Source organism: Bubalus bubalis, chromosome 1 (assembly GCF_019923935.1).
Source record: "Bubalus bubalis isolate 160015118507 breed Murrah chromosome 1, NDDB_SH_1, whole genome shotgun sequence".
Taxonomy (NCBI): Eukaryota; Metazoa; Chordata; class Mammalia; order Artiodactyla; family Bovidae; genus Bubalus; species Bubalus bubalis.
This window is the reverse complement of record NC_059157.1, coordinates 201,139,375-201,164,555: the sequence shown is the minus strand read 5'-3', so window position 1 is coordinate 201,164,555 and position 25,181 is coordinate 201,139,375. Positions and strand designations below refer to the sequence as shown.

General features: G+C 40.3%; 1 protein-coding gene across 1 annotated transcript in view; it reads right to left on the bottom strand.

Moving 5' to 3' along the window:
• Positions 1-25,181, bottom strand: part of KCNH8 (potassium voltage-gated channel subfamily H member 8) — a 482,250-nt gene that overhangs the window by 420,154 nt on the left and 36,915 nt on the right. The window lies entirely within an intron of this gene.

Sequence of the window (25,181 nt, the reverse complement as noted above, 5' to 3'; positions counted from 1 at the left end):
CCAGGACCCAGCACGCCTAACAACTCCTGGTCCCCATGCCACCCACCAGTAATCCAGCACCACCTCCAAGACATCCTGGATTCCTCATTCACTGCCCTGGGATCAAGCCCAACTCACCAGCAGGCCAACACCGCTCTGGGGAATCCCAGTTGGAGCCTCCAGCCATGTCAGTAACTGGCCTCACCCACCAGTAGGCCAGCAATACATCTGGGGCCTCTAACCCACAACCACCCACTCCACAAGCCACCTCCACCCCGAGGGCCAGCACTACCTCCCAAGCCCCCCAGGATCATGCAGCTAGCAGCCTTGAGACCCAGTCCCACAAACAGTGGCCAGCAGCCTCTGCATAAGGAAGGCCAGGCAACCAGCTGGACAGGGACCAGTCACACCCACCAGACCACTGACACTCGTCAGGCGGCTACAGCAGAAGGCCCCATGCAGCCCACATGTAGAGCAATCCTAGATCACACACCTCTGAAGACCAGAGGAGTGTACACTGCTGGGATGCAGAGGATGTCTCCGGCATACGGCCACTCCTCCAAGGTTGAGATACATAGAAATAGAAACAGCAACTTGGGCAAAACGAGGTGACAGAGGAATGTGTTCCAAATGAAAATATAAGATAAACTCCCAGAGGAAGAACTAAGTGAAGTAGATATAAGGAATCTACCCAATAAAGAATTCAAGGTAATGATCATGTTGCTGCTGCTAAGTCGCTTCAGTCGTGTCCGACTCTGTGCGGCCCCATAGATGGCAGCCCACCAGGCTCCCCCGTCCCTGGGATTCTCCAGGCAAGAACACTGGAGTGGGTTGCCATTTCCTTCTCCAATGCAGGAAAGTTAAAAGTGAAAGTGAAGTCGTTGAGTCTTATCCAACTCTCAGCGACCCCATGGACTGCAGCCCACCAGGCTCCTCCATCTGTGGGATTTTCCAGGCAAGAGTACTGGAGTGGGGTGCCATTGCCTTCTCCAATGATCATAAATATGTTCAAAGAATTTAGGAAATGATTAGATGAACCGAGTGAGAAGTTAGACATTTTTAACACAGTGAGAAAATATAAAGAACAGACAGAGAAGAAGAACATAATAAATAAAATGAAAAATACACAAGAAGGAATCAACAGCAGACTAAATGATACCATGGAACAGATTTACAAACCTGAAGACAGAATAGTGGAAATCAGTGAAGCTGAAAAGAAAAAAAAAAGAAAAAGAAATAAAAATAAGCGGACAGTTAAGTCACTTTGCGACAACATCAAGCATATAGACATTCACATTACAGGTGTCTCAAGTGGAAAAGGAAGAGAGAAAGGGACAGAGAACATATTTGAAGACCTAAAAGTCAAAAACTTCTTTCACCTGAAAGAGGAAACAGACAGGAAATTCAGAAAGTCCCAAACACGATCAACTCAAATAGCTCTACACCAAGACAGACTGTAATGAAAATGGGAAATTTTAAAAATAAAGGTGCAGGGAAAAAGCCACAGGGAAGGAAATTCCCATAAAGCCGTCACCTGGCTTTTCAATAGAAACTGGAGGCCAGAAGGCAGTGACACAATACATTAAAGTGGTGAAAGGGGGCCCTGCAGCCACGCACACGCTGCTCAGCAAAGCTTTCATACAGGCCTGACGGGGAGGCCACAGCTGTACAGAGAAAGAAAAGCTGGAAGGCTCAGCACCAGCAACCAGCTTTAAAAGAAATGTTTTCGATTTCTCCAGGTGAAAAAGAAAAGGTCACAACTAGAAACATAAAAGGGAAAATCCCATCAGTAAAGGCAAATATACAGTTAAATAAGTAGATCAACCAGGTATAAAACTGGAAGGTTAAAAGATGAAGGTGGTACACTCAACTATGTTCACAATGAAGAGATAAGGGATACACAAAAAGATGTAAAATATGATGTCAAAAACAGTCAGTGTGGGGATGGGGAATAAGAATGTAAGACTGTTAAAATCTGTTTGAATTTAAGAGATCAGTAACTTATAATAATCACATATATATAGAGAGAGGGTGCTATGTGCAGTGTGGGGAACACAGTAAATAATTAGGTGAATCTTTGCACAGTGACATATGGTAACTAGTCTTACTGTGGGGATCATTTTTACATGAACAGAAGTATCAAGTCACTATGTTGAGCAACAGGAACTAACAGTGCCATAGGTCAATTATACTTCAGAAACAAACTCATAGAAGAAAGAGACCAGCTTTGTGGTTACCAGAGGCAGAGGGTGGTGGAAGATGGAACTGGATGAAGGTGGTAAAAAGTTACAAATAAGGAAGCACCAGGGATGTACCAGACTCCATGATCAATATAATTAACATTGCTGTATATTATATATGAACGTTGTTAGAAAATCCTGAGTTCTCCTCATGAAAAAGAAAAATGTTTTCTATTTCTTTAATTTTGTATCTGTATGTATATATGATAAATACATATATCTCCAAAATCACTGCAGATGGTGACCGCAGCCATGAAATTAAAAGATGCTTGCTCCTTGGAAGGAAAGTTATGACCTACCTAGACAACATATTAAAAAGCAGAGACATTACTTTGCCAACAAAGATCCTTTGCTAGTCAAGGCTATGTTTTTTCCTGTAGTCAAGTATGGATGTGAGAGTTGGATTATAAAGAAAGCTGAGGGCCGAAGAATTGATGCTTTTGAACTGTGGTCCTGGAGAAGACTCTTGAGAGTCCCTTGGACTGCAAGGAGATCCAACCAGTCCATCCTAAAGGAGATCAGTCCTGAATATTCATTGGAAGGACTGATACTGAAGCTGAAACTCCAATACTTTGGCCACCTGATGCAAAGAGCTGACTCACTGGAAAAGACCCTGATGCTGGGAAAGATTGAAGGCAAGAGAAGGGGACGACAGAGGATGAGATGGCTGAATGGCATCACCGACTCAATGGACACAAGTTTGGGTGGACTCCGGGAGTTGGTGATGGACAGGGAGGCCTGGCATGCTGCAGTCCATGGGGTCGCAAAGAGTTGGACACGACTGAGTGACTGAACTGAACTGATGTGTATATGTGTTAGTTGTTCAGTCATGTTAGACTCTTTGTGTCCCTATGCTATGGACTGTAGCCCACCAGGCTCTTCAGTCCATAGAATTCTCCGGGAAAGAATACTGAAGTGGGCTGCCATTCCCTTTTCCGGGGATCTTTCCGACCCAGGGATCGAATCTGGGTCTCCCACAATGCAGGTAGATTCTTTACCATCTGAGCACCAGGGGAGCCCTGTATCTATATCTGTACGAGATGATGAATACTCTGTAACTTGTTGTGGTCATCATTTCATGATATATGTAAATCAAATAATTGTGCTGTACACCTTAAACTTACAGAGTGCTGTATGGGGAGGCCTGGCCTGTTGCAATCCTTGGGGTCGCAAAGAGTCAGACATGACTGAGGACCGAGCTGAACTGAACTGGTGTCAAGAATACCTGGATAAAACTGGAAGAATAAATAGACTAAATTTGCCCATTAATTAAAGCTATAAAATGATAAGAAAATACTATGCTATTGAACCATACATGTGAAAGAGTTTCAATTCAATTACTTTAGTCAGACACATCAAAATCATAATGATATATCACTTTTGTTCATAATATTCAGAAGGGTGGTAAAATACAAATGGCAAGCTTATGGGAAAATGGACATCCTCACACAACATCAGTGGGAACACAATAGGCTGAGCAAGAAAGTTGGAGAGGGTATTAAAAAATGAACCCATTTACATTATGTACATAAATGCAAATGCAAAGCAAAGACACGTAAGGCTATACGTGTCTTTGGGGAACACGGTTACCCAGATGGGGATGGGGAACAGGGTTACCAGACAAGCGTGTGTGTGTGTGCACATGTGCGTGCACGTGCATGTGCACACGTGTGTGTGCACATGCACGTGCATGTGCACACGTGTGCGTGCACGTGTGTGCGTGCACGTGTGTGCAGCAGTCAGGAGTCAAGGAGGACTCTATTTTTTGAATTGTGTATTCATGTTTTAAATTTGTAACTTTAACATATAAGACAGCTTGTTACTATTATAACAGCTTCTTTGAATGTTTTAAGATATGATCACAGCAATTCCTCAAAGGAGTCCACAGGGTTAATGAAAGTAATTCTATAAAACTATGGACAAAGTACTGATAGCCACTTATTAATAAATAGCAAAAACATTATATATAGTTATCTATCTATCTATCTATCGGAGAAGGCAATGGCACCCCACTCCAGTACTCTTGCCTGGAAAATCCCATGGACTGAGGAGCCTGGTAGGCTGCGGTCCATGGGGTCACTAAGAGTCGGACACGACTGAGCAACTTCACTTTCTCTTTTCACTTTCATGTATTGGAGAAGGAAATGGCAACCCACTCCAGTGTTCTTGCCTGGAGAATCCCAGGGACAGGGGAGGCTGGTAGGCTGCCGTCTATGGGGTCACACAGAGTTGGACACGACTGAAGTGACTTAGCATAGCATAGCATATATATATATATATATATATATATATATATATATGGTATATATTTATTTTTTCATAAAAACAAGACTCAAAGAACATATTTGAAATAAAGCAATGCAAATTTGTAGAAACCACCCTACCTTTATAAGGCTGAGTTTGAGAGATTTTAAGTGGGGGCATGAAAGTAAGGTTTTCAGGTAGCATTTGAGTACCCTGTCCTAAACTCTAGTCAATTCATATTGGGAAAGCCAAACTATGGCCACATTGTTATTTCCACGTGTTACTTGAAGAAAATAGCTAATCTCCAACAGCATCCTATTTCCTTCCCCATTACAGCATCAGGCTGCTTCTCTATGCTGTTAATATTTTTTTGGCTATAAATAGATTGGAAACATCTTATCCCCCACAGAGTTATCCAGGAAAAAAGAATCCCTTCAGAGAAGCCAGTTTTATACATTTTATTCCTTTTACCTCATCAGAGGTCAAATTAATATCACCTGGTTTGTTTACACTTTTAAAAACACTTCTGCTGGGATTAAAAAAATATCTTTGATCTACTGAAAACAAGCAGCCTGGAGTAGCCAAGGTAGACTGAGTGAAGCATCCATTCAGCTTTGGCTCTTGGTAAGATGAGAGAGGGAGAGAGAGAGAGAAACACAGAAAGAGTCACAGAGACAGAGAATGAATACGGACGAGGGTAAATCCATAACTTCTATAAAGGAGCCATGGAACTTCTAACTAGGCAGGAGTGCCAGAACCTAAACAATTTAGAATCCAATGATGAGGAAAAACAATCGTAACGCGGAAGAACAAATTGACTCCATATTGGATTTGCTTCTTTTACTTTGGTATTTTTCCGCTATTACTTGGGGTACTTGTGAAGAATCGTAGTCTAAAATATACAGGATCTGTCAGACAGTTCAGTTGCTCAGTTGTGTCCGACTCTTTGCGACCCCATGGACTGCAGCACGCTAGGCTTCCCTGTCCATCACTGACTCCTGGAGTTCATTCAAACTCATGCCCATCCAGTTGGTGATGCCATCCAACCCTCTCATCCTCTGTCGTCTCCTTCTCCTTCCGCCTTCAATCTTTCCCAGCATCAGGATCTTTTCAAATAAATCAGTTCTTCCCATCAAGAGGCCAAAGTGTGGAAGCTTCAGCTTCAGCATCAGTCCTTCCAATGAACACTCAGAACTGATCTCCTTTAGAATGGACTGGTTGGATCTCCTTACAGTCCAAGGGATTCTCAAGAGTCTTCTCCAACACCACAGTTCAAAAGCATCAATTCTTCATGCTCAGCTTTCTTCACAGTCCAACTCTCACATCAATACATGACTACTGGAAAAACCATAGCCTTGACTAGACGAACCTTTGTTGGTAAAGTAATGTCTCTGCTTTTTAATATGCTCTCTAGGTTGGTCATAGTTTTTCTTCCAAGAAGCAAGTGTCTTTTAATTTCATGGTGGCAGTCATCATCTGCAGTGATTTTGGAGCCCACAAAAATAGAGTCTACCACTGTTTCCATTGTTTCCCCATCTATTTGCCATGAAGTGATGGGACCAGATGCCATGATCTTCGTTCTCTTAATGTTGAATTTTAAGCCAACTTTTTCACTCTCCTCTTTAACTTTCATCAAGAGGTTTCTTAGTTCTTCTTTCCTTTTTGCCATAATGGTGGTGTCATCTGCATATCTGAGGTTATTGATATTTCTTCTAGCAATCGTGATTCCAGCTTGTGATTCATCCAGCCTGGCATTTCGTATGATGTACTCTGCACAGAAGTTAAATAAGCAGGGTGACAATATACAGCCTTGATGTACTCCTTTCCCAATTTGGAACCAGTCTGCTGTTCCATGTCCAGTTCTAACTGTTGTTTCCTCTCTGCACACAGATTTCTCAGGGGGCACATCAGGTGGTCTGGTATTCCCATCTCTTTCAGAATTTTCCACAGTTTGTTGTGATCCACACAGTCAAAGGCTTTGCATAGTCAATAAAGCAGAAGTAAATGTTTTTCTGGAACTCTCTTGCTTTTTCAATGATCCAGTGGATGTTGGCAATTTGAACTCTGATTTCTCTGACTTTTCTAAAACCAGCTTGAACATCTGCAAGTTCTCAGTTCACATACTATTAAAGCCTGGCTTGGAGAATTTTGAGTGTTACTTTGCTACTGTGTGAGATGCGTGCAATTGTGTGGTACTTTGAATATTCTTTGGCATTGTCTTTCTTTGGGAGTAAAATGAAAACTGACCTTTTCCAGTCCCGTGGCCACTGCTGAGTTTTCCAAATTTGCTGGCATACTGAGTGCAGCACTTTCATAGCATCATCTTTTAGGATTTGAAATAGCTCAACTAGAATTACATCACCTCCACTACCTTTCTTTGTAGTGATGCTTCCTAAGGCCCTCTTGACTTCACATTCCAGGATGTCTGGCTCTAGGTGAGTGATTACACCATTGTGATTATCTGGGTCATGAAGATCTTTTTTTGTATAGTTCTTCAGTGTTTTTTTTTTTTTTTTTTTTTTCGCCTCTTCTTAATATCTTCTATTTCTGTTAGGTCCATACCATTTCTGTCCTTTATTGTGCCCATCTTTGCATGAAATGTTCCCTTGATATCTCTAATTTTCTTGAAGAGATCTCTAGTCTTTCCCATTCTACTATTTTCCTCTATTTCTTTGCATTCATCACCGAGGAAGACTTTCTTGTCTCTCCTTGCTATTTTTTGGAACTCTTCATTCAAATGAGTATATCTTCCCTTTCACCATTCTCAAGCCTGTGATCTTCAAAGATATTAATATAACACTTTTCCATTCAGATAGAGATAAAAAATTACAGAGGAGAGAATAACATTTTGTTGTTGGAATTTTACAAGAACATCATCAGTTCAGTTTAGTCGCTCAGTCATGTCCAACTCTTTGTGACCCCATGGACTGCAGCACGCCAGGCCTCCCTGTCCATCACCAACTCCCGGAGTTCACTCAGACTCTCGTCCATTGAGTTGATGATGCCATCCAACCATCTTATCCTCTGTTGCCCCCTTCTCCTCTCACCTTCAATATTTCCCAGTATCAGGGTCTTCTCAAATAAGTCAGCTCTTCGAATCAGGTGGCCAAATAATTGGAGTTTCAGCTTCAACATCAGTCCTTCCAATGAACATTCAGGACTGATTTCCTTTAGGATGGACTGGTTGGATCTCCTTGCAGTACAAAGGACTCTCAAGAGTCTTCTCCAACACCACAGTTCAAAAGCATCAATTCTTCGGCCCTCAGCTTTCTTTATAGTCCAACTCTCACATCCATACATGACCACTGGAAAAATCATAGCCTTGACTAGATGGACCTTTGTTGGCAAAGTAATGTCTCTGGTTTTCAATATGCTATCTATGTTGGTGATAACTTTTCTTCCAAGGAGTAAGGATCTTTTTATTTCACCTGCTGCAGTCACCATCTGCAGTGATTTTGGAGCCCAGAAAATAAAATCTCTCACTGTTTTCACTGTTTGTCCATCTATTTGCCATGAAGTGATGGGACTGGATGCCATGATCTTCATTTTCTGAATGTTGAGCTTTAAGCCAACTTTTTCACTCTCCACTTTCACTTTCATCATGAGGCTTTTTAGTTCTTCTTCACTTTCTGCCATAAGGGTGGTGTCATCTGCATATCTGAGGTTATTGATATTTCTCCTGGCAATCTTGATTCCAGCTTGTGCTTCATCCAGCCCAGTGTTTCTCATGATATATTCTGCATAGAAGTTAAATAAGCACGGTGACAATATACAGCCTTGACATACTCCTTTTCCTATTTGGAACCAGTCTGTTATTCCATGTCTAGTTCTAACTGTTGCTTCCTGGTCTGTATACAGATTTCTCAAGAGGCAGATCAGGTGGTCTGGTATTCCCATCTCTTTCAGAATTTTCCACAGTTTATTGTGATCCACAGAGTCAAAGAACATCATGACCTAATCTAACTGGATAGGTTCAAGAACACAGAATTCTGCCACCAAGAAGTTTGCAACAATCATCCATACCCCCCTCTTCTTTTGGTATAAAAGAAGACTGAATTCTAACCTGGGCACGATGGTTCTTTGGGACCCTAGTTCACCATCTTCTAGGTCTTCTGACCTTCCAAATAAAGTTGGAAAACACAAGCACCTTTTCTCTTGACTTATTGGTCTGCTGTGCACTGAGCAGAATGGGCTTGGACTCTGTAATACACAGAGCACCTGCAGACCACGCCTGTGCCAGGAACACACAGGACAAGGGTCCGAGGGTCTCCTCCAACTGCAAGCATATTTGTCACCAAGACAAACAGCTATTGACGCCATAAGAAGGAAAGTGACTCAATTTTTCTTAGAACTTATATCGGTGAAAAATAAAGCATTTACTAGTTTCTTATATCAGAGGAAAACCTGTGAACACCAGCTTTAAAGTGTTCATTTCACTTCACAGAAATATTGATTCCAATGTCCTCAATCAAGTTTTCCTCTCAAGGCAAGGAAAGGTAATTTTTTTGCACTTAACTTGGCCATCTCTGCTGACTCGACATCAATTTTGACAAAAGTCAACTAATTATCACCAATATTCATCAAATGTATCAAGTGTTTCAAGGAATATTAATAAATTTAAAAATTACATTCAATGACTATATATTCTTTTTTGAAGCTGTTATAAATATATTGGCCTTAATTTTTTATTTCTATGAACTAAAATATAAAACTTTGGCACTTCACATGTGATAAAATTTGTTTTCCTTAATTCTTTTAGTTCTTCCCCATTCTTTGCAATTTCATTTTTTTATTCTTTCGACTTAAAGTAAGTTTATTTCACCATTATTTCATCAAATGCCATATCAACCATAATTTTGATATGATTGTTTTGATATAACTTGTGGAAGGCACATCAGTTTTCTTCAAGAATGAGCTTTTAATTGGAAACAAGTTTTAGAAACCTAGAATTCTTTAACATAAAGTATCAATAATGATTCAATTTTAATTACTAGCATAATAGAATTTTTAATCAATTTATTTGCTTTGTAGCATTTATTGGCAAAGTCATGTTTATGGCCCTTATAAATACAATCATAATCTAAATTTGGTTGCCTCTGAATATGGATTATATATTTTTAAATAAGTATAGTCTAAGTATAATCATAAGAAAACTAAGTCATTCTATGACCTTTTAAAAATTATCTTTCAACCAAATAATCCCTAAAAATGCTGCTATGAAGACAAAAATCCAATAAGCTAGAATTCACAGAAATACTTAAAAACTATCAACATAGTTCTATAATATGAATTGTTATAAAATGTATAAATTATTAAGTAAGCTAAATTAATGTTACTTGAGAATTTAAAGGATCCCTTAAAAGACATAAAAGCAAAAATGACTTTAGAAGGAATTAAAAAGAGATATCTGCAGTCCATGGGGTCGAAAAGAGTTGGACACAACTGAGCGACTTCACTTTCACTTTTCACTTTCATGCATTGGAGAAAGAAATGGCAACCCACTCCAGTGTCTTGCCTGGAGAATCCCAGGGACGGAGGAGTAGTGGGCTGCCGTCTCTGGGGTTGCACAGAGTCAGACACGGCTGAAGTGACAGCAGCAGCAGCATGAAGCATTTGGTAGATTCATCAAAAATAGTTAATAAAACAATGTACTTATAAATGCATTCATAAAAATTCATCAGCTCAACAACTGAGAACTGATTGGATATATCAAAAAAGAAATGGTAATTTTGATAAACTGTGCAAGTCAGCCATCCAGCAAATAGATTTTTGGGTAACTGATAAGTTTTTTAACTTTTTTTCTGGTCTGTCAAAGTGTGACCCACCGATGCACTGTAACTATTGAAATTTCTGCATACAAACAGCTTTGATTTGGCTGACATCTAAAAATCCTTCACTTGCAAGACGAGCACAAAAAGGAATGTCTTATATCTAGGATATGGTTAGCAATTCATTTGGTTACTCAATTATGTGTACAGCTTATGGCTGAGTCAAAAAGAAAAGCTACCCATTGTCTATGTAAAAAAAAAAAACAAACCAAACTTGTAGAATGCAGGTCAATTTTCTTCAAGAATGAGCTTTTAATTGAAAACAAATTTTAAAAACCTAGAATTCTGGGAAAGGGGTTCAGGATGGGGAACACATGTAAACCCATGGCTGATTTACATCAATGTATGCCAAAAACCACTACAATATTGTTAAGTAATTAGCCTCCAATTAAAATAAATAAAATTTTTAAAAACCCTAGAATTCTTTAACATAAAGCATCAGTAATGCTCTAATTTTAAACTGTACTTCTATAAAGGAAGGATCATGTTATCAAGCAAATAATAGCTTCCTAAATTTATTATTCTTAATTTATAGAATAATTTTGTTAAAGTATTAATAGACAATTATAGATAGATCTTTCTTAGACGTTTGAGAATCATCAGGTGTTCTAGAATAAGAGTTAGCAAACTGAGGCCCTTGTGCTAAATTTCACCTATCACCTGTTTACATGTTTTTGTAAATAAAGTTTTATTGGAACACATTAATTTCCATATTGTCTCTGGCTGCTTTCAGACTATAATTGTCAAGTTTCACAGCTGTGATAGAGATGTTAAAATCTAAACTACTTACTTTCTAGCCCTTTATAGAAACTTCATTGACCCTTGCTCTAGAATGTATTTCTATACCCCATTACGTTGACCCTTGCTCTAGAATGTATTTGTATACCCCATTACAAGGACCCAAAGCTCATAGTTGGACCAATGTTATGGTAAAGGTAACATTTTAAAACAATGACTAAAGCACACTAAAAAAATAAATGCAGGTATAGAAATAAAAATCCCTTATGATTATACAGTGGAAGTGAGAAATAGATTTAAGGGCCTAGATCTGATAGATAGAGTGCCTGATGAACTATGGAATGAGGTTTGTGACATTGTACAGGAGACAGGGATCAAGACCATCCCCATGGAAAAGAAATGCAAAAAAGCAAAATGGCTGTCTGGGGAGGCCTTACAAATAGCTGTGAAAAGAAGAGAAGTGAAAAGCAAAGGAGAAAAGGAAAGATATAAGCATCTGAATGCAGAGTTCCAAAGAATAGCAAGGAGAGATAAGAAAGTCTTCTTCAGCGATCAGTGCAAAGAAATAGAGGAAAACAACAGAATGGGAAAGACTAGAGATCTCTTCAAGAAAATCAGAGATATCAAAGGAACATTTCATGCAAAGATGGCCTCGATAAAGGACAGAAATGGTATGGACCTAACAGAAGCAGAAGATATTAAGAAGAGATGGCAAGAATACACAGAAGAACTGTACAAAAAAGATCTTCATGACCCAGATAATCTTGATGGTGTGATCACTGACCTAGAGCCAGACATCCTGGAATGTGAAGTCAAGTGGGCCTTAGAAAGCATCACTACGAACAAAGCTAGTGGAGGTGATGGAATTCCAGTGGAGCTATTCCAAATCCTGAAAGATGATGCTGTGAAAGTGCTGCACTCAATATGCCAGCAAATTTGGAAAACTCAGCAGTGGCCACAGGACTGGAAAAGGTCCATTTTCATTCCAATCCCAAAGAAAGGCAATGCCAAAGAATGCTCAAACTACCGCACAATTGCAGTCATCTCACACGCTAGTAATGTAATGCTCAAAATTCTCCAAGCCAGGCTTCAGCAATATGTGAACCGTGAACTTCCAGATGTTCAAGTTGGTTTTAGAAAAGGCAGAGGAACCAGAGATCAAATTGCCAACATCCGCTGGATCATGGAAAAAGCAAGAGAGTTCCAGAAAAGCATCTGTTTCTGCTTTATTGACTAGTATGCCAAAGCCTTTGACTGTGTGGATCACAATAAACTGTGGAAAATTCTGAAAGAGATGGGAATACCAGACCACCTGATCTGCCTCTTGAAAAATTTGTATGCAGGTCAGGAAGCAACAGTTAGAACTGGACATGGAACAACAGACTGGTTCCAAATAGGAAAAGGAGTTCGTCAAGGCTGTATATTGTCACCCTGTTTATTTAACTTATATGCAGAGTACATCATGAGAAACGCTGGACTGGAAGAAACACAAGCTGGAATCAAGATTGCCGGGAGAAATATCAATAACCTCAGATATGCAAATGACACCACCTTATGGCAGAAAGTGAAGAGGAACTAAAAAGCCTCTTGATAAAAGTGAAAGTGGAGAGTAAAAAAGTTGGCTTAAAGCTCAACATTCAGAAAACGAAGATCATGGCATTCGATTCCATCACTTCATGGGAAATAGATGGGGAAACAGTGGAAACAGTGTCAGACTTTATTTTCCTGGGTTCCAAAATCACTACAGATGGTGACTGCAGCCATGAAATTAAAAGACGCTTACTCCTTGGAAGGAAAGTTATGACCAACCTAGATAGCATATTCAAAAGCAGAGACATTACTTTGCCAACAAAGGTCCGTCTAGTCAAGGCTATGGTTTTTCCTGTGGTCATGTGTGGATGTGAGAGTTGGACTGTGAAGAAGGCTGAGCGCTGAAGAATTGATGCTTTTGAATTGTGGTGTTGGAGAAGACTCTTGAGAGTCCCTTGTACTGCAAGAAGATCCAACCAGTCCATTCTGAAGGAGATCAGCCCTGGGATTTCTTTGGAAGGAATGATGCTGAAGCTGAAACTCCAGTGTTTTGGCCACCTCATGCGAAGAGCTGACTCATTGGAAAAGACTCTGATGCTGGGAGGGATTGGGGGCAGGAGGAGAAGGGGATGACAGAGGATGAGATGGCTGGATGGCATCACTGACTCGATGGACATGAGTCTCAGTGAACTCTGGGAGTTGGTGATGGTCAGGGAGGCCTGGCATGCTGCGATGGGGTAGAAAAGAGTCAGACACGACTGAGCAACTGATCTGATCTGATAGAAATAAAAACTGTATAGCAGTACTTGGTCATAAAATGGGAATCCAGATAATAGAAAATATGCTTCTAATCTTATTAGATCATTCATAAACATAAAAATACCTATTAAGCAATCATGGACCCCCAAGAATATATAGGATGGCCCTAGCAGGTGTAAATCACACTAATAGATAACAGAAACATAAATACATAAAAATATAATTTTTTAACTTTTCCTGATTTATGAAATCATCAGTTTATTCAGCCAAGTGGATGAGAGTTGATAAAGTTTATTCACAAGGATTTTCAATTGTTTTACTTGTGTAATTAAAAAATATTATTTAATAAAATGAAAATACTCATATCTATAGTTCCCCTGTATGTTTGGAACTCCAAGTCGATTTTGTATGGATTATCTGAAAGAGAATCATTAGGATTCAGGCAACTTTGAGTCTTACAACCAAAGTGAGTGGTAACCTAGACTGATAAAACTTGAGTCAACAAAGTCTAGTAATCTTTACTCGGTCTATTTTTTCTTTCTGACTGTTTTAGCATAGAGTTTTATTGTTGCTCTCTTATTGCTAGGTAAGACAGATTGATAGGAAGACTGATTTATGCTACTGTGTATGGCCATTTATTACCATAAAATACATACTTCGTAAAAGCTGGGCTAATGTTATGAGCTTTTCAGGTTACTCCTTGTAGATTAGAAGTTGCTGCTGCTGCTGCTGTTGCTGCTGCTGCTAAGTCGCTTCAGTCGTGTCCGACTCTGTGTGACCCCATAGATGGCAGCCCACCAGGCTCCCCCGTCCCTGGGATTCTCCAGGCAAGAATGCTAGATTGGGTTGCCATTTCCTTCTCCAATGCATGAAAGTGAAAAGTGAAAGTGAAGTAGCTCAGTCGTGTCCAATTCTTAGCGACCCCATGGACCGCAGCCTACCAGGCTCCTCAGTCCATGGGATTTTCCAGGCAAGAGTACTGGAGTGGGGTGCCATTGCCTTCTCCAGATTAGAGGTTAGCCAAACTCTGTTCGTAATCCCAATCTGATTGGGGAAAAAATTCTAAAGAAAGTATAATATTTCATGACAAGAAAATAATATGAAATTCAGTGATCATAGATGAAGTTTCACTGAAATATCATCACATCCACTTGTTCACTTATTGTCTGTGGATGCTTTCACATGACAACAGCAGATTGGAGAGGGAGACCATGGATCCACAAACATAAGATATTTACTATCTGGCTCATTACAGAAAACATTTGACAACCCTTGCTTAAGACTATACAGCAATTTAGACTATGAAAAATTTATTGGACGTCTCCAATAAAATGAAATCTCCAATGAAATACCATGCATCAACCCTGCCGCCTCTCCAAAAAGCTAGTTTCACCTCTTCTTTAAATTCATTTCAACATGTCTTTGTTCCATATCAATTTGAGATTGACTTCTTTGAACACTGCAACATTAGCATACTGCCCTTTTTGAGAACAGGTTAAATGAAATCTTTACCATGTTTTGTTTTATATCTGCACGAAAGTTATGAATTCTCCTTTTTCAAATGGATCCTTCAACAGAACAAAAAGAACACATCAAAGAATATGTATTATTCTCCCTGCCCCACCTCTTACATCATGTGAGGGGCAGCACACAAAAGTGATCTGTTTATGCTCTGCCCTTTCAATGTATGAATAAAAGACAAGGCTCAGGAAAAGTGCCCTTAAGCAACACAATAATTTGTGAAATGCCAGGTGTTTATACAAGGGTTTCTTCTAGAAAGACTTTTGAAAATGAAACAAAAGGCATATTCAAGTGTAAAGGACATTCATTTCAAGCCAGGAAAGGTGAATTGCATTTTTTTTTTAAAGAGGAGCAGTCTGCAAAAAATAACACCGTAAGAGAATACACCCAACTGGCTTGTGTCAATGCGGCAATGTCTCCCAGACAACCTGTAACGGTGACTCAGGAGGAGAGCTATCTGTCCCAGCAAATTTTAATGCTGGTGAACCTAGTTCCTTCAGACGCAGGTAAGTCTACAACTGTTACTTACTGTTGTTTTTTAAAGCGTATTTAGGAGTATTTTTTATTATTGTCTCACTAGATCCCATTTTCCATGAAACACTCATCTTGCCAACTGGAGTTTGCCCAACTGTTAGGGAAAACAGTGACTGAAACCTCCCACCCTGGCCAGGTGACCATCTGCATGAGTCGTTTTACAACAGGAGGTCCTGGGAAGGAACGCGGAACTCCCAAGTCATTACCAACCGGAAGAATCGGGAAAGGGCGGGTGCACGTGTCCTCCCAGAATCCTCCTTGCTGGAATCCATGCTGGCTGAGCGGTGAGGGCGCCCCCAGGAGGGGCCCGTGTCCTCCCAGAATCCTCCTTGCTGGAATCCATGCTGGCTGAGCGGTGAGGGCGCCCCCAGGAGGGGCCCGTGTCCTCCCAGAATCCTCCTTGCTGGAATCCATGCTGGCTGAGCGGTGAGGGCGCCCCCAGGAGGGGCCCGTGTCCTCCCAGAATCCTCCTTGCTGGAGTCCATGCTGGCTGAGCGGTGAGGGCGCCCCCAGGAGGGGCCCGTGTCCTCCCAGAATCCTCCTTGCTGGAGTCCATGCTGGCTGAGCGGTGAGGCCGCCCCCAGGAGGGGCCCGTGTCCTCCCAGAATCCTCCTTGCTGGAGTCCATGCTGGCTGAGCGGTGAGGGCGCCCCCAGGAGGGGCCCGTGTCCTCCCAGAATCCTCCTTGCTGGAATCCATGCTGGCTGAGTGGTGAGGGCGCCCCAGGAGGGGCCCGGGGCCAGAAAGATCGGCCTCAAACGACCGGAAGCGAATCCCCTCACCTTAAACCCGGGACCGGAAACGAATCCCCTCACCTTAAACCCGGGACCGCGAGCCGCGTGCAGGGCCGCCCTCCGGGGCCCTCACCGCGCTGCTCTCGCCCGGGCCTGCCCAGTGACGAGTCCTGCTTCGTGAGCTCGTGTCTCCTCGGGTAAGTCGTTTCTGAGCTGAGAGGAGAGCCGGCTCTCGGGCCTGGAAGGCCTGTCCGGTCACACGACTACCACCTGCAGCTGGCCGGGCACGAGCTCGGAGTCTGAAGCAGAGAACACCCGAGAGGGCGTTTGCACTCGCACACTGTGAGCAGGTGGTTCACACTTGCGTGGAACGCAAACCATGAGCTAACCTCCAAGGATGTTTTGAATGATGGCTATATTTTTGGATACATGTGGAGAGTAAATACAATTACTTTGACAGAATCACTGGTAATTGGAACGCATGAGTTCCAATAAGTCAGAATCGATGTTTTTCATTAGATTTAAATTGCCTTTAAAAAGAAAAAGGGCAAATAAATCATAGGAGCATAAAAATGCTAACTACCTAAAGTATTCGCTACAGTGATAATGATCCTCTTTTAAATTGTCTTCCGAGCAGTACTTTCTATCTATATTTAGATCATAGGAGAGATATGATGCCCCTGAAAATGGAGCCCCACTTAAAATTAAATTCTTTCACACAGAAAAGACCTTGCAGATCTTATATCTAGTAAAGGACTTGTACCTAGGCTAAACCTCTTGTAACTCAATAAATAATAATAATAATCCAATTTAAAATACAGCAAAAACTTGAATAGACATTTCACTAAGGAAGACATCAAACAGCCAATAAGTACATGATAAGACATTCAGTATCATTTTTCATTAGGAAAATGAACATTAAGAACTATACTGAGGCAGCATAGCATAGCCACCTGAATGGCTGTAATCAAAACACAGACAGTAACAAGTTTTGGCAAGGATGTGGGGAAGTAAGAATGCTCATCTATTACCGGTAGAAATGCACAGTGATGCAAACACACTAAAAATAGGTTAGCAGTATCTTAATAAGCTAAACATAAATATTCAATGACACAACTACACTTCTAGGAAGCTACTCAAGAGAAATAAAAACACATGTCTACGAAAGACTTGTACAAGAATTTCATAGCAGTATTACTCATAGGCAAGAATGAGAAACAATTCAAATGGCCATCAACTACAGAATAGATAAATCAAACACAGTGTATCCAGGCAGCTGACTGTAGTCCATTCAGTTCTACAAAGGAACAGATTACTGACACGCACTGCAGCAGGGATGGACCTCAAAAACACTGTGAACTGAAAGAAGGTAGATTCAAAAGGCTGCACTGTGTGCTTTCATTTGTATGAGATATCCAGAAAGGGCAAATTTGGGGAGACAGAAAGCAAATCAGTTGTTGTCTAGGGGTGGCAACCAAGATTAACTACAAACCGAATGTTGGGAATTTTGCAGGTGGTAGAAATGATATAAAACTAGATCATGGTTATGGCGGCACAACTTTGTACATTAAATTGAACATCATGTAATCATACACTCATAAAAAAGTTCATGGAATATAAATTAGATTCAATAAAACTATAAACTACCTATTGAAATCTTTTAAATTCTACAGATATTTTATGGCACAAAGTGGAAGAGCTTTTCTATTAACCCCCCCAAACAAAACTGTATTTAACAAAGCTTCACCCATTTTGGTTAAATATTCTGACCGCAAGGCAGATGCTCATCCAGATCCTAGAGACTTGCACTGAGAAAGAATTCCACAGTATTGTCCATCTCTAGATTTCCATTTTGCCCATTCCTCCTGCAATAACCGAGTGTCACAATACACACCTGCAATATTCATCCCCTGCTCAAATGTGTCTGAGGAGAACTGGACACTACATTTGCCTCGTAGAGAGTCAGCACATCCAGTTTAAAAAAGGTTCTGAGAACTTCCGTATCAGCAACAATACAGGTGAATTTTAACACCATTTTCAGTGAAATATTATTACTGTCTATACTATTATAGAGAATGACATGTCTTTGTATCTCTGAACCAGTTTTATTAAATTTCAAAATTTTCCATTTTGGCTTTTGATGATATTCGATAAAAATATCAACATTAGATTTACAGTTGAAGCACTTCTGTATCCAAATTCCATCTTGCCTTATCTAGTTGTATTCCCTACACTAAGCTGGTGTTTATCATTCCCATGCCTATTATATACTATTACTATATAGATATATGCCTGTTAATAATATAAGGTATTTTTACATATTTTTAAACTTTATATGAACAGTGACACACTAGCCTTTTTTTCTCTCAAGACTGTGTTTTTAGATGTTTCCTAAAATGAAGATGTTCATTTTCACGGGTGTTTAGTAGTTCTTTACATGATTACATTCACAATTTCCTTATCAAATTTATAGTACATTTTACTATTATAGAAAATGATGCCAACAAACATTCTAGAAATACTTCTTTATGTACTGGTAGCAGATTATTTTCTAGAACTTATTTGGAAAATTGGCACAGCTCTGCTAAAAACTATGCTTATATTCAAGTTTATTACAGCTTGTCAAATTGCTCTTTCAGAGAGGCTATTTCAAGTCATAGTAACATAAACATATTTAAAGCCTATTTTCCCAAATTCTTGACAATACATGTTAAACTCAGATTTCCAAAATTTGTACTAACCAAATGGATGCAAAGTGTCTTAATTTGCATTTTCTTGGTTACTAGTGAGGTTGGGCATCTTTCCCTTTTTCTTTCTTCTGTTGACTTACCATTGGAGTTTCCTCCTTTCTAACTTGCCTTGACACATTCCTTTTTCAGACGAGTATAAGAAGTTTTTCTAAATTCTCCACGTAATCTTTTGTCAGTCACGTATGTGGCAGGTATCTATTTCCAGTCTGCGGCCTGCATTTCAGCCATGTTTATGGGAAGTGTTGTGATCATTGTTGTTAAATAGTTTTAAAATTTGCTTTAATTGCATCTGTCAAACTTTATAATATTCCCGTTCTTTGTGCATTCTTAAATGCTTCTTTTCCTATAATCAGAAAGAATGTATATATATTCTGTTTTAGATTCTTTTCCCTTTTAGGTCATTACAAAATATTAAGTATAGCTCCCTCTGTTAGGTTTTAAGCATGTCTAGATCTGTTTCATGGTTCTCTACTCTGTATGTATATGTATGCGTGCTCAGTCGTGACTGACTCTTTGCAGTCCCATGGACTGTAGTCCACAGGCTTCTTTGTCCATGGAATTCTCCAGGCAAGAATAGTGAAATGGGTTGCCATTCCCTTCTACAGGGCATCTTCCCAACCCAGGGACTGAATCCAGGTCTCCCATCTTGCAGGCAGATTGTTTACCATTGGAGCTAACCTGGAAGCCCTTAACAGGGCTATTTCTACTAAATATATTAAACACAAGTTTATTTTGTCCCTGTTACTCAAAAAGAGGTCATTAATATACAATATTTGAGTAATATCATGGATAAATACATCTTGAAAAACTGCAGAGAAATAATATAAATATAAATTGTTTATATAAATATAAATTGTTTCTCTGCAGTCCAAGCTTTTCTTCCATAGCTTTTTTTCCCCCCACTCTAATATAAAATCTAAACAACAATATCTAGCAGTAAATTCTCTACAGAAGCTCAGTGTTTGGGGCAAATAATTCCTCAGCCAAATGAACAGTACTTATTACATTAAAAACATATTATTTCACAGCAATATCACTCACAATCATCTCTATTTTCCTAGTTCAAATTTCCTTCTCTGGTTCGGATCTCTTGATACCACTCACACAAATCCTAACTTTTTTTGTCTCTAATTTCTAATCACTCATTCCAATCACTATCTCATTTTTTTTCTAATCCTTCTAAATGCCATTGCTAGAGGGATATAAGCCTGTGACTTTCAGTTCAGTTCAGTCATTCAGCCATGTCCGACTCTTTGTGACCCCATGGACTGTAGCACGCCAGGCTTCCTTGTCCATCACCAACTCCCAGAGTTTACTCAAACTCATGTCCATTGAATCGGTGATGCCATCCAACCATTTCATCCTCTGTCATCTCCTTGTCCTCCCGCCTTCAATCTTTCCGAGCATCAGGGTCTTTTCCAATGAGTTAGTTCTTCACATCAGGTGGCCAAAGTATTGGAGTTTCAGCTTCAGCATCAGTCCTTCCAATGAGTATTCAGGACTGATTTCCTTCAGGATGGACTGGTTTAATCTCCTTGCAGTCCAAGGGACTCTCAAGAGACTTCTCCAACCCCGCAGTTCAAAAGCATCAATTCTTCGATGCTCAGCTTTCTTTAGAGTCCAATTCTCACATCCATACCTGACTACTGGAAAAATCACAGCTTTGACTATATAGACCTTTGCTGGCAAAGTAATGGCTCTGCTTTTTAATACACTGTCTAGGTTGGTCATAGCTTTTCTTCCAAGGAGCAAGCATCTTTTAATTTCATCGCTGCAGTCACACAGCTTTTTCACTCTCCTCTTTCACTTTCATCAAGAGGCTCTTTAGTTTCTCTTCACTTTCTGCATAAGGGTCATATCATCTGCATATCTCAAGTTATTGATACTTCTCCCTGCAACCTTGATTCCAGCTTGTGCTTCATCCAGCCTGGCATTTCACATGATGTACCGTGCATATAAGATAAATAAGCAGGGTGACAATATACAGCTTTGACGTACTCTTTTCCCAATTTGGAACCGGTCCGTTGTTCCATGTCCAGGTCTAACTGTTGCTTCTTGACCTACATACAAACTTTAACAGCTCAATATTTTGTAACATGTGTTTTTGGTCTATTTATCTAAGTCCAGTCATATTACCTAGCTTCCAAGACCTGAACTATTATATCCCAAACACCACTGAATCCTTGCAAGAATTTGCCACCTAAAAATTTACCTTCAAGAATGTTCTGCTCCAGCAAAATCTGCTGACGAACCATGCTCTCTCTCCTACATAACAGATGCCACTTAGGATACAAACCCCAGTCTACAAGCTCCCTTCTCTGTTCTTCAGCATCAGCCTATCAATTCACAGTCCTGGTTGCCAGTTCTCAGATAACCCTTCCATTGTAAACTGTGTGGTAGTCTCGCCAGTCTAACCTCCCTCCCTACAGTGTGTCTGGAGACAGGGAAGAGCCATCCCTGGACTTCAGCCTTTCTCTCAGCCACATGCAGCACGGTGATCTGCAGCAGTATTCACTGAACTCATGTCTGAGGCATTGAGTTAGAGCCTGCAGATGAAGGCATGGACAGAGCACTCATTTTTATTCCCTATTCCCAATTAGCTTTTTAAATGGACAAACATTAAAATGCACAAGCACACTAGAGAATGATCTTATGGTCACCAGCGGGGGAGAGTGGGGGAAGGGATAGTCAGGGAGTTTGGGACTGACATGTTTATCCATTTAAAACGGATAACCAACAAAGACCGACTGTATAGTACAGGGAACTCTGCTCAATATTATGTAATAACCTAATTAGGGAAAGAATATGAAAAATAATTTTAAAAAATACAAGCTAAATATAAAATGAATAAGTATTTCTGTGACCCCAAAATATGGCAGTGAAAAATATCTAAGTACAAAATATAATTCAAAGCAGGAAATTTATTTCTTTCCAAGAGGCTTCAATTCTACCTCTTACTAACAATCGAATGCAGAATTTCCTGGAAAAGGCCACCCGATCACTGTGTTTACTTTCCTGTGCTATTCAGTGTTACAGAAGGCATAAAGTAATTCTGATAAATGAACAAAAAATTGAGTTAGCAATATACTAAGCAAATGTTCTGCTGACTTTCATATTAAGAAGGAGAAAAAAAAAAAAGCAAAACAAAGCACCACCTTCTAATGTATAATGACCTGTTCAAATTCAGTGACTACAAGTGTGGCAAAAACTGAATTAACGATGTCATAAGATGGATGGCTTCCCATTAACTGCCTTTTAAAATAATGTGAAGATTATATTAATTATGAAAGCTTTTCATTTTAATTGTCTATAAACAGGAGAGGGTAAGTCAATTTTATGTACTTCGAAGAATTTTTAAGTAGGCTGCTACACTAACACAGGAATAATTAGGACATTCATTACCTTATAAAAACTGCTTTCTTCCATAGTCCACTTGGCAGGGCTCTCCTCTTTCACGCTCCCTCTCTCCCTGGCTCTGGCTCTGAATGTATATACAATAATATATGTGTTCTTACATACTCGAGTATGTAATACACAGGTATACAGATGATAAAATATTGCCCTCAGATATATCTGCCTTTGACTAACAACAAAGGGAGGCACAGAATGAGCCTGGCTGCCCACCAAGTGTTGTAACAGGGAAGGAACAATCTGACTCCATATTCGGTCTGCTCCTTTCCTGGTGCTGAGTCATGCTGGCTCTGTACCTTTTGTAAAAGAAAGCTGCCTATAGCTTGAAATATATAGGATGTCCTAATCTCAAGGCCCTGACCTTAAAGAGTCCATTCACATAAAGGCAAAAAGTTGCAGAACAGAGAGTATTGACATTTGCCTCATCAGAGGTTTACAGGAACAGCATGACCTGACCTAGGTGGACAGCTGCAAGAAGAAAGGATTCCAACACCAAGAAGTTTGCCACAACTACCAGAGGTTCCAGGTGTGCAGGCTCAGTAGTTGTGGTGTGCGAGCTTATTGCTCTGTGGCACGTGGGATCTTCCCAGAGCAAGGACTGAAGCTGTGCTCCCCGCATTGGCGGGTGGATTCCTAACCTCTGGACCACCAAGGAAGCCCCACTTGTGGATCTCTTATTTGTTAATTTCTTATTCACCAAAATGCATCTGTATCCACAAAATCAATGCCTGGGCTTTCACAGTCATTCGCTGAGGTGAAAGCCTGCACAGTCACCTGCCCCCCGTTCCCGCCTGAAGGGAGACGGCAATGCTCTGCCTTCTGGTTTAATGTCTGGTAAAACAAGCGTCCTTCTCCTGGTCTAATGCCGCATTTTTCTCACGTGTGCACTTTCTATTGGTGACTTTGCTCCTCAGTGTCACACCCCACACACACATGCACTGCAGAAGTACTGCCCAGGGCCCCCATGCAAGAGGGCTGGGAGGCGCCTTATGGAGAAAATGCATGCATTACACACATTTGCTCAGCTGTGAGTTACAGGGCTGTTGGTCATGAGTTCAATGCAAATGAATCAACAATAAACATTAAATAAGGTTTTGAAAAATAAAATTATGTATTGATCTGATGACAGAAATGTGGTGACTGGAGGCTCAGTAAAACCTAACCCTGAATTTCCCTTAGGAGCACTTCTCAGTATCTGCAAATTCAGTACTCATGGCAACTTTACAGAGCATAACTACCGCATATAATGAGGATATATAATGCACACGCAAACAATCACGGACTCACACATATATCCATGAAAAGGAATAGTCTCAAAGTTACAAAACTAAATAGCTGAAAGATAGGTAATGTTTTTAAATTACTTTTTTTAGTTTGATAACTCTGCCTGCTCAAAATCAGTAATTTTCAGTCAAGCTAAGTGTACATTCAGTTCAGTCGCTCAGTCATGTCTGGCTGTGACCCCATGGACTGCAGCATGCCAGGCCTCCCTGTCCATCACCAACTACTGGAGCTTGCTCAAACACATGTCCATCGAGTCAGTGATGCCATCCAGCCATCTAATCCTCTGTTGTCCCCTTCTCCTCCTGCCTTTAATCTTTCTCAGCATCAGGTTATTTTCCAAAGAATCAGTTCTTCACATCAGGTGGCCAAAGTACTGGAGTTTAGGCTTCAGCATCAGTCCTTCCAATGAATATTCAGGACTGATTTCGCTTAGGATGGACTGGTTTGATCTCCTTGCTGTCCAAGGGACTCTCAAGAGTTTTCTCCAACACCACAGTTTAAAAGCATCAGTTCTTCAGTGCTCAGCTTTCTTTATGGTCCAACTGTCACATTCATATATGGCTATTAGGAAAACCATAGTTTTGACTAGATGGACCTTTGTCGGCAAAGTAAAGTCTCTGCTTTTTTAATATGTTGTCTTGGTTGGTCATAGCTTTTCTTCCAAAGAGCAAGTGTCTTTTAACTTCATGGTTGCAGTTACCATCTGTAGTGATTTTGGAGCCCCCCAAAATAGTCTGTCACTGTTTCCACTGTTTCCCCACCTATTTGCCATGAAGTGATGGGACCAGATGCCATGATCTTAGTTTTCTGCATGTCGAGTTTTAAGCCAACTTTTTCACTCTCCTCTTTCACTTTCATCAAGAGGCTCTTTAGTTCTTCTTCGCTTTCTGAAAAAAGGGTACTGTCATCTCCATATCTGAGGTTATCAATATGTCTTCTGGCAATCTTGATTCCAGCTTGTGCTTAATCCAGCCCGACATCTCACATGATGTACTCTGCATATAAGTTAAATAAGTTAAAACAGCCTTGTCTAAGTCAATGAAACTATGAGCCATGCCATGTAGGGCCACCCAAGACAACAGGTCATGGTGGAGAGTTCTGACAAAATGTGGTCTACTGGAGAAGAGAATGGCAAACCACTTCAGTATTCTTGCCTTCAGAACCCCATAAACAGTATGAAAAGCAAATATTCAATTTCAGTAAAAGGAAGAACGTTTTTCTATGAATTTCTCTGGTAACTTTAAGATAGAGAACAGTCTTAAAAGACTCCTAGGAAAGAAAACAGTCATTTGGTCGCCACATTAAATACAAGCTGAATGCTCTACTAACCACAACCTTGGCATTTTCAGATCTTTCCAAAACTGATGTCTAAGATCATGGCATCTGGTCCCATCACTTCATGGCAAAGAGATGGAGAAAAAATGGAAACAGTGACAGATTCTTTTTTTTCCCCTTGGGCTCCAAAATCACCATAGACGGTGACTGCAGCCATGAAATAAGACACTTGCTCCCTGGAAGAAAAGCTATGACAAACTAGACAGCATATCAAAAAGCAGAGAAATCACTCTGCTGACAAAGGCCCCTATAGTCAAAGCTACGGCTTTTCCAGTAGTCATGCACGGATGTGAGA